Below are 10,969 nucleotides of genomic sequence, written 5' to 3' on the forward strand. Positions count from 1 at the left end.
TTCTCCTTTTACATGGGTCAGAGCAAACACAGGCCATTAGCAGCAAACAAAATAATGAAATTTGAATTGTATCAAGCACAGCAGCAGGGTGTCAAACTAGAATAATAAAGTTAAGGACAGAAATACAGACAAACAGAGGGGTGGCTGTGGCTCAGGAGGTAGATGTGTCAAAATGTTAGTGAGTGAATGAGAGGCAAAATTGTACAGAGCTTTGTCACTTAAAGTATAACAGTGCTACATAAGAGCAGTCCATTGACTGTATTAATGTATAACATGAGGCAACTAATGCAACTTAAAAGAAAATGTTCTTTTCTGTAATGATGCTCTTAATGAGAGCAGTTTTGACTGTATTGTGACAGTAACAGACTTGACATCCCAAAGATAATGGCATGTGTTTTGCTGATGTCCCCACTATTTGTCCAGTAAAAACCCCGAGACCTTGTGAGGAAAAATGCACCACTGTAAGTGTTATATTAATCTTGATATAGCTTCCTCAGCAACTCACCATGTAGTGGCAGTTTCACTATTATTGCTGTAATCTAATAAAATGAAAGAAACATGGCAAAATGTAAATTAAAGGCAAAGCTTTATATTCATCCCTGCACATTCATACAGCAATGGTAGAGGAGGTTCCATAAAAGACAGCTGACCTACACATCTGAAGAGGATGAGAGTTCAGCATCTCAAGGACACATGCAGGGACATGTTGGGGGGGGGGGGGGGGTCTTTACTTTTCAACTAAACTATAATTCAATGCACATCACCCCATTAACCTTACCTGCATTCCTTTCAAAGTAAATCAAAGACGCAAAGAAATCCATGCAGCTATGCAGTAAGTCAGTCGGTTACACAAACGAAACAACGCAATCAAGCCAAGTTTACCTGGAACACTGACCCCTTTATGTGAACTAGAAGATATTAGTCCTTCAAATAGACATTCTAGGACACTGTTCTTGACTTTTACTTGTGATATCTGAGGATATTTAGAGCACAATCTGGGTACAGTATTCTTACTTTTAGCAAGGTCAAGTAAACCAGGTCCAGATGCCAGGTTGTCAACAGATGCTTTGCTTGCAAACCACATATCTTTGGTAACTACACATTACAGATTCCCTTACCTGCTGCCATTCACACACATGATAGTCAAAACACAAAAGGTTTTAAGTAGGCCATCTTATTGATGCAGTTGGTTGCATCCAGTCTGCAGTTATTCTGCTCCCAGGCATCTCCTGTCAGTTCACCAGTGAGGCTGTGCATTGACTGTGAGCCTGGGAGAAGCTTCATTGAAATCCAACACATCAAACATGCCTGGCAGGCATTTCTTCACCTTCTCCAAGAGCTGGTCCTTTTGCTGATAGGAAAGACACCGACCTTCATCACAACCTTCAGGAGAAGGCAGTACTTTTGAAGTTTGTTTGTTTTTTTCTATGCATTTTGACATTAAGGGTAAATCCCTAACACACCTTCCTCACACCTCCCACTTCCCATATTTAGCCCTTTCTACTCTAACTTTTGACAAACAAGAAATATCCAACCCATGTTAATAGAGAGTGAGACACACGTAAACACATTCTCAATATAATCTCCAATGTTTGGATATTCACCACATATCAAAGATACTAAGAATCAGATTGTATACCGTTTCACTTGGAAGGAAAGTGGTAGGTTTGACTTAAATGTGAGTGAATGTAACTCTAAATATTATATTATCTGTTGTTCAAGTCTTTGTTTCTGCAGCGTGGCGCTGCTAAGCTCTTGTGTTTACTGGAAATCTGTTCCTGATTGGAAACCTTTCCATACAGCCCTATAAGTAAGGTTAACATGGTTTTATCATCCCACTCCGAGCACCACACTTTTGTAAACTGCATTTCAACTTTCAATAAAAAATGCTAGGCTTTAAAGTTTACAAGGTTTTCATTTCTTTCATATCAGCAGTATATCCCACATGCATCTGGTGGTTACTGCTTCCTTCATTATTATAAGTGCCATTGTTAGAAAATACATTATGTTTGTTTGGTAGGCACTTCTATCATAATAATGATTATAATTTTACCAACCAAAACAACTCTTTACCATGCAAAAGACACTGTTTTATCTCCCTGTTTTAACACACCATACCACAACACAGCACATAATTCTATCCTCTAATTCAGAGGCCACAGTAGGTTATTTCTATGATTGCTACCAATTAAGCACAATTCCCAAATGTCTTTCTAAAAATAAATTTATGAACCAAAGCTCAAGTGATTTGGCACTGTTGTATTTTTTCCCACTCAGCAAGAGCTTCTTGTGTGATGTTCTTTGTGCAGCCCTAAATGAGCTAGTTAATTTATGAAAGGCTTTGTAAGCAGTCACAACATAACTGGCCTGTACAGTATCTGAACTGGACTTAATAGTGCTCCTCAGTGGCATTCATTCCTGGGCTTTTGTCTAACCTGCTTGCTGTGACCCAATTTCATCATTATTCAACTGGATTAACGACAGCCAGACAAAAGATGGTGAGAGTGTTTATTATGGCAAGAAGACAAAGACAGAGGTGGTCGCAGCAATTGTAATCTGTTTTGCAGCAAACTGTACGATGTGTGCATGTCTTATCTATTTCTTAGATTTGTCACTTGTTGCTGTATGCACTTTAACGTAAAGCACATAGAGTTTACCTGTAATAAATTGTGGTATATTAATAAAGTTGCCTTGCCATAGAATTTTATATGATACAAAAAGAGATCTTATCTTTTATCTTTTATCACTTATCTTTACTATGGACTAACAGCTCTGCAATAAGGTGAACTGAATGAAAAATGATTGAACAGTTCACATGAAACAGCTTTGCTGCCAGGTGTTTTTGTTTTGTAGCACATAACATATGGCACATGCATCTGTTTTGCTTTAACAGTCCTACTGTACTTTGAAAGTAATGACAGAATGTGATTAAGAAAACTCCACCTTTATTGATAAGATGATAGACTAATCACATTACATTCATTTGACACTTTTTTCTTAAGCAACTTACAACACTGTTGCACATAGGAGGAAGAGTTATGTCATCCAAAATCAGCAGTGTATCCCATTTAAAAAAAAAAAAAAAAAAAAAAAAAAAAATGCCAAAAGCATGTTCAGTGCTACAGTACAAGTGATTAGAGGTGTTATTTTCATTTTATGTAATCTGAAAAGGTGAGTTTCTAGCCTGCGGCGGAAGATGGGTGGTGACTCTACTGTCCTGACTTCAGTCAGGAGTTTATTCTACCACTGTGGAGCCAGAACAGAGAAGAGAGAAAAGCAGCCATGGGGGCCCATGAGTGATGGGATGGCTAAACATCCAGAGGTAGAGGAGTGCAATGGTCGGACTGGAGTGTAAGGTTTGACCATGGCTGGGTGGGCCACAGCATTTTGGATTAGCTGCAGAGATCTCATGGCAGATGCCAGGGCTCCAGCAAGGAGGGAGTTGCAGTAGTCCAGATGGCAGATGACAAGCACCTGGATGAGCACCTGGGCCACCTGATGAATCTTCCTGATGTTGTAACATAGGAATGTCTGTGGTGATGGACAGGTCTTGGAGGGAGGACTCTTTCCCCTGGGAGAAACAGAAGCTCAGTGTTGTCCAGGTTCGCCTTTAGGTGTGGCCTAGACATCTCTGCTGAGATGTCAGCCAGGCCAGCTGAGTGTATGGTAAGAGGAAGGACAAGAATAGCCGTGTGTCACTGGCATGGCAGTGGCAGGCAAATCCATTTGAATGTAAGACAGTACCCAGTGTGAGAATGAGAAGAGGAGAGGGCCCAGGACAGAGCCTTGTGGAACTCCTGTTGTCAGGCTGCATGCTTCAGACAATCTTTTCCATGTTACCTAGAAATGAGCCATCACATAGGATGTAAACAGAGAGAATGAAGAGCCTGAGACATCCAATCCTTTAAGGGTGGAGTGGAGTGGAGGGTGGCTCACTGTGTCAAATACAGCCGACAGGTGTAGAAGTATGAGGACAGAGGAGAAGGAGTTTGCTCTAGCAGCACAGAGCTCTTATGTCACCATGAGGGCCATCTTAGTTGAGTGGCCTGCCCTGAAACCAGATTGGTGGCGGTGTAAGAGGGTGTTCTGTGAGAGGTAAGCAGACAGTTGATTAATAACAGCATGTTCTAGTGTCCAGGAAAGAAAAAGGAAGAATAGATATAGGTATGTAGTTTTTGATGTCTGAGTGGTCTAGTGTTGTTTTTTTAAAAAGCAGTGGCAGATATGAATGGGGCAGGAAAATGTTGTGAGACTAGACGTGTCCATAATTTATGACCTGTCCATGGTCTTTCGCTTCTCACCCAATGGTTCCTAAGAGGAATATTTCCTGAATAATGTTTTGCATAGTCTATAGAGATTTTTTTTAAACCCAAAATACATTTGTTTGTTAATGCACATGGTCACACATACACACATTGTGGGTTTCTTGATTGAAACTGTTGACTGTCACCTATTCTTTTTTTTTTTTTTTTTACAAGAATAGCTGCCTCTGTAGACAGCAGGTCAATTGACCAGTGAGGAAGACAGTGTACCGAACCAATCAAAGCAGCTCACCTAAGAGAGCATCTGCTGAGACAGACACTTAATTCTGCCAACTGAAAATGTATGCACTGAAAGTGATGCTAATTTAAAGTGAACACCTCTGCTGCAAGCATATAGAGTACCTACACCGAAAGACTAGACTTTGGCCTGAGGGAAAACCTATATACATATTGAATGTGGAACACAAATATTCCATTTCTGTCCATCATTTTCCAGATAAATTAATGATAGATTTTCCTTAAGCTGCAGCTCTAGCAGAAGGCCGACACTATCATATTCACATTTTTTTTCCTGTCTATCTGAAAAGACATCACATGTATTTCTCCAGCATAAGGACATCAGCATTCATTGTATTGCTGCATTTATTGAATTTTTCTGGAATCACTAAATCACTATGGATACAAAATCTAAAGCTCCTCCAAGACTGAATAATTATTCAGTTTTCAAAGTCTAATTTTGTGTGGCAGCTTGTTTATTGTTTGGCCTTGAGTTTGATTTTCCAAGAAAATGGCAATAGCAATGAATTCCAGGAAAATAACCAGGCAAATTAGGAGTGTCAGACCTTGCAGCAACACATAAACAATTCGAAATACAAAGTGTCAGCATTGAAACATTGTTCTATACATGCTGCAAGATGAAAAGAGAAAAACTACCACCACTGTGGCTTCACACCAGTTGTCACTGAGCTATCATACAGGGAAAACATAAATAAATTATTCCTCTGTGCTTTTCGGGTATATGCACAGACACTTTGTTGTGTTTTTTACTAATACTACCACTGCTACTACTTGTCTCAGCCACGGCCATCTCCCAGTACTTTCCCCTGTGTTTCTGTGGGTTTTACTTTTCCCCTGTATCCCCTGTGTTCCCCTGTTTTTCTCTCTATGTTTGTGGGTGTGGTGTTTATGTGGCGCTCCCACTCTCACTATCCTGGCCCCTGGATCCCTGCTCTGCCTGCACACCTGCCTTCAATCAGCTCATAACCTCCCTCAACCTACACACCTGTCAACCAAAAGCTCATCTCTGGCTATTCACCCACTTTTCACCAGGTTGCTGTTTCAGCTACTGTGGTAGAGACATGTTTCAGACTCCTAGTGTAAGTGATTTGTTTTTCGTGTTTGATTCCTAGTTTGTACTAACTGTCTTTTCCTTTGTGCTCAGGATCACTCCTCGTCTGTCTGCCTGCCCGCTAAACCTGCTTGCCTGCCCACGCCATTCACCATCACTCCCCGATCCCCAGCCATCACCAGCCTTCCTCTACAAATAAACTTTCTTAATCTCACCCTTATCTTCTGTGTTTGTGTTCTGCACTTGGGTTCGCTCTGATGTTATGACACTACTACTAATTATTATTGTTATTATTATTATTATTATTATCATCATTATTATTATCATCAAGAAGAAAGTTCCTGTCTCAAAAGTTAGCATTTATATAGACTTAATTATTGTTGAACCCAAAGCAAATAATCTTTACATTTGGGGTTTTAATAAACTGTTAGCTTTATAATTGAAATGGTTGCAGTTTACTGTTTGGTGGATTGTAATTGAAGGTCAAGAGTAAACTTCACACTCAAAATGTAAAGAGTTTACCAAAATTTCAAAATGAATTAAATTTACTATGATTCATCTCATGTGTCCTTTGTCTGCCAAATTAAATTTAATTAATTTTTTTTTTTTTTTTTTTTTTTTACAAAGATTAGGCAGTTATTGCCTTAGCACATTAGTTCATTACAGGGTCAGCAAACCACTCCAGTTGAGCCTTTTAAGGCACCGAGTGAAACTATTCCTAAGGTAATTGTGCTATACTGAAAAACAGGCATAGTAATTTCACTGCTCTGAAGGTCCTCATGAAAATTCAATATCAATGTATTTTCGCTCATGTCACAGTATTCCTCTAGAGCACCTGTCAAAAATTGCTTTGCAGCACTGGCCATGCAACTCGAAATCAACTCAAATCTCCTCTGAGTCCCTCTTAATCCATCGCTATTACCACTTTGCACCCCTCTGTCCCTGTGGATTGATTCATTTTTCAAAGCCTGCATTCGCTGTTGTAGAATTATGTTCGTGGAGAGTCAACAAAGACATAAGAAAAAATAAACTTACTGACAGGTAGAAAAAGAAATCTGAGATAATTGGTTGAAATGTGCAAACTCTGTGTTTTTAAAGAATGTATTCAGATGTCTAAAAAGGAATTATATGGCATAATATGTATTTACATAGCCATACTTATATGTAAAATAAAGGTAAAATTAATTTTAAGAGGCTGATTTTATTCCCAGTGGAATGAGCCATATAAAACTTTTAATAAAGTGCAAGGTTATTGAAAGTGAAAGTTGGTCATTGACTGAGGGCCATTTGCTGCCTTCCTTGGCTCACATGGTTAAATATACTGTAGCTCATGTTCCTTCAAGTTACTAATGTTATGGCCTTCACCTGGGTATGAACACAAATAGTTCATGATATGCCCCAGCAGTCCTTGGTCCAGCCAGAAATACATGAACTCTTGCCAGGTTCCCAACTGCAAATACTGCCAACTGTGTTAAAAAGAGTGTCCACTGGGATTCAAGGCCCTGAACACTTATACTCCATGCACAGTGGTGTTTTCACTTACTTCAGCTGATTAGACCTCCTGCCAGAAATATGGCCTTTTAACATTCTTAGTTTTAATATTCACAGATTACTTTGTAATAATGTACACTAAACAAAACCTATGCACATGCTGGTATTGTTTCACAATGGCTTTTAAAACCTGTATGAAAATCCAATGATATTTTCCTTGTGCTGTATTTCCCTTTTGCTGTATAGTACATACAGTGGCTGATGTGAAAAAGAAGAGGTGGAATTTGAGTGATCAGTGTAGGAAAGACACATGTATTGATCAAGAGAAACAATGCATCTGCAGTAGTCCAGTTATGAATGCCTCCACCATCACAGAGATTTGATCCCTATGTTCAGGGGAGGATAGCGACATCATATGAATACCAAACCCATCCCCATGAGTCCAACTCTGTGAAATCGGCGATCTTACGGGTTAATTGCATGTCATACTGTGCAAGATGAGTCCACTGAAATCTTGGTCCTAATCTTTGTCTATTTTAACATATAAGTTTTGAGGCATGTCAGACTTTGCAATGCATGTTTGGTAAATCAATGGATGATTTAACTAGAAAACATATGTAACCAGAAACATATCCTCAACTTGCATCATCTATCTTATTTGGCACTTGTTTTGTTTTCAAAATGCAACAAAAATAAGTTTTGCATAGCACTGGTACTGTCCTCTGAAAAAATGGTGCTTATGCTAAATGTACAGTATAAAGTACACCCCCAAGGTCATGTATATGCATTTATCGTGTAGGCCAATGTATGCAGCATCATTTCATGTCAATTGGTTGGTTTGTAGACAGGAATTTTATCAGTAGTTGCATTGTGAGAGTTTTGTCCTGACTTTTTGACTCTAAGAATTTCTTGACACAAGCTGTCTTTGTTTGCCAAAGCTATAAACCACTACAATTTTACAATTACACTGCAATGTATGGCATAGAAAAACAAAGACTCACCACGTTTCTCTTGCATCGTTCAACTTCCATCTGGGACAGCCCAAAATCGTACAGTGTAGTGGTGCTTTAATTCTGGATGCTGCACTGAGATGCCTTTCACTTGCAAAAAGTTGGCTGTTCAGAAAAGGAAAATCTGAGGCAGAGTCTATGACATACATACTCAGCAGGGGGACTCTGGTCCAGACTCCGGACCGAATAACAATTTAATCTGGACTGAGAATGAAATTTCACTGCAACCTGACCTGGACTGCTTTTGAGTGACACATCATTATCACGTCACACCACCTGTCTTCATTCAGCTGCTAGCTAGATGCCACAGTTAGCAAGGTTGTAGTCGGATATTGGAGCTCCGGTTGAACCAGTAAATTGGCTTGTTCAAAACTAGCCAATACTAAAAAAAGGCTGACCATGAAAACCACTTAAGGATTAGTGGACTGAGAAATACCCATTCATTATAGGGAATGTGCTGATGTAATACTATGTGCTTGATTTGCAATGAAACAGTGGCCATAGTGAGGAGTGGTAACATAAAATGCCACTACCAGACCAAACATGCCCATTTTAACCAGAACTATCCCAAAAGCATGGAGACAAGAGCCACAAAATTGAACCAGTTGAAGTCATCATATCAATCCTCCAGCAGAACAATTGTAAAATAAAACATTTGCAACAATGAATACAGTAATCATACCAAAGCAGACTTACTAATGAATACACCAGTGTGCTATCACACCTTTTTATGCCCAATTTAAGGACTTGGAGACACAACACAGGTGTCATTTCTCTCATTAATACAGACATGCTGTTCATGTAAAGAGTTCTAGAGTTTTTGTATTGAGATATTATGTAATGCACCCTTACTGGACTCTTGATGCTGTGGAAATTTGGTGAGAAGAACTCTAAGACTTGTATTTGAGTACCCCTGGGTGATGGTCAGTATTGTGTGATGCTTTGTACAGATGGCATTTTATTTATTGCATTTTTAAACAACAGTATTTATACTTTTGAGTGTGGACTAATAAAATGTTTGAAGGCAACTGTGACAGAATATGTATTTAGTCAATGTATCACCCTTCGCTACATCTCCTGTGGTGCAATAGTCACAATATCCTGCTTTGACTTCTTGTAAATACACTTCTTCATTCTGAAAATCCTTCACTGGAATACCTCATAGTTGCAACTCAAGGCTCAAGACTCCATGGTTACAAGCTTTTGATCTGAGGAAGAAGTATATTTTTTCATATTGGTGGTACATATTATGAAAAGAAATACTCCAGAAAGTACAATCTTAGAAATCCCAACAGGTTACCACTATGAACACAGCCATTTTAACTCACTATAAAAAGAATTAACAGTCCTGTTTTGAAATACCCTTCTAAGGTGTGACCAATATCTTTACAGTGTATGAGTGTATGAGTCCACCTGTTGCCATTTCAGTTGATTGGATATGACTCAGAACAAAGCAGAGAGGAGCAGCTGGCCTGGCATTTGTTGGTCTGTGTGACTTTGTACTTGCCAGAATACAACTTGAGCCAAAGGGAAGATTACTACTGAAAACAGTTTGCAGATTGTGTGACTGACTACATGTTAACAAAGCATTTCCTCGAGTTCTACAGAAAGTGAACAGTGATTCAACAAATCAAATTCATTTGCAAACTGGAAAAAAATTTGAAGCTCTGTGCTAAATGTAAATATTTTGAAAGGCAGACACTCACACACCGGGATTAACAAGAAGCTGCATACTGCTGCCTGCTCTACTTCTTGGAGTGTTTTGAATGAAAGCATGGGTGGCCAGCTTTCTTGTGTAATCCTTGGCCTCAATCAGGCACAATACACTGCTGCCATATCACCCTCATCATTTTCTCTCTGTAAACGCACACACTCCTTAAAATCTGCAACCTGTCATTTTAGAATTCACTCCCTGCTTGGCACATCCTGGCTACAGTGCCATTTACTTCTTCTATTGTCAGGTGATCAGTTGTCAACGAGAAGTCATTGTTAAGTTATAGACATACCTAGAGTTCCATGACATATAATTTGACATTATGTGATTCGGTTAATGTGCATTACCTCATATTAGTGCCAATGGGTGTCACTTGATGTACTGCTGCTAAGGTTTGGCAATAAGATGAATACAAAACTCAAAAGGCTGAATCTGTTTTTTTAAATAGCAAATTTTATTAATTTCTTTTGGTGATTTGTATGGGTGTTTCTTTTCCAAAAACACCATTGTCATTTCTTTGATATTCTGTGGAAGCAAATATGCCACATAATATCTGTAGTCATATGTGACAGAACTGAAATCATGTGGGATTATGTCATGATTTTACAGCAGATAATGTTGTCGCACCATCAACAACCACACACTTACATCCACATAACCATGTGTATTACCCATGGCTTGTTCTGTGCAAGGGAAGTGATAAAGACTATGGACAAAAAGAGGATTCTATTCTTCACATGCCTCATTAACAGATCCCAGTACGAACTGTTGAAATGGTCTGACTGTGAAACAAATAAGACTTGGTAACACCCTTTATTTAACCCAAGCACTGTGGCATGTAATGGGAGTACACTTGTCTCACTCAAACAGTGTTCCTCACCCACACATGCATCTTACAAAACAGAAATGGGCAAAGAGAGTCTCAAAATGTGTACTAAACCTGCACATTGAAAAGGTATTTTTTTATCATCAACAAAAGGCATCTTTGCTTTCTTGAAAAAAATGACAACATACTGGATCTACAACACAGTATTAGTTGAGACTGCACACATTAGAGTACAGAGAGAATAGTACTAAATAGCCCAGTATGTGAACTATTGACCAGTCTAATTAAATGATATCAAAAACAAATAAGCAATTGCTT

At 38.9% G+C, this 10,969-nt stretch overlaps 1 long non-coding RNA gene across 1 annotated transcript; it reads left to right on the forward strand.

Moving 5' to 3' along the window:
• The first annotated feature begins 5,183 nt into the window (after positions 1-5,183).
• Positions 5,184-5,824, forward strand: LOC122992527. Its single transcript, XR_006406708.1, has 2 exons — positions 5,184-5,612; positions 5,704-5,824. It is a non-coding gene; the product is annotated as an uncharacterized LOC122992527 (long non-coding RNA).
• The last annotated feature ends 5,145 nt before the right edge of the window (positions 5,825-10,969 follow it).

This window comes from Thunnus albacares, chromosome 1 (genome assembly GCF_914725855.1).
Source record: "Thunnus albacares chromosome 1, fThuAlb1.1, whole genome shotgun sequence".
NCBI classification, from domain to species: domain Eukaryota; kingdom Metazoa; phylum Chordata; class Actinopteri; order Scombriformes; family Scombridae; genus Thunnus; species Thunnus albacares.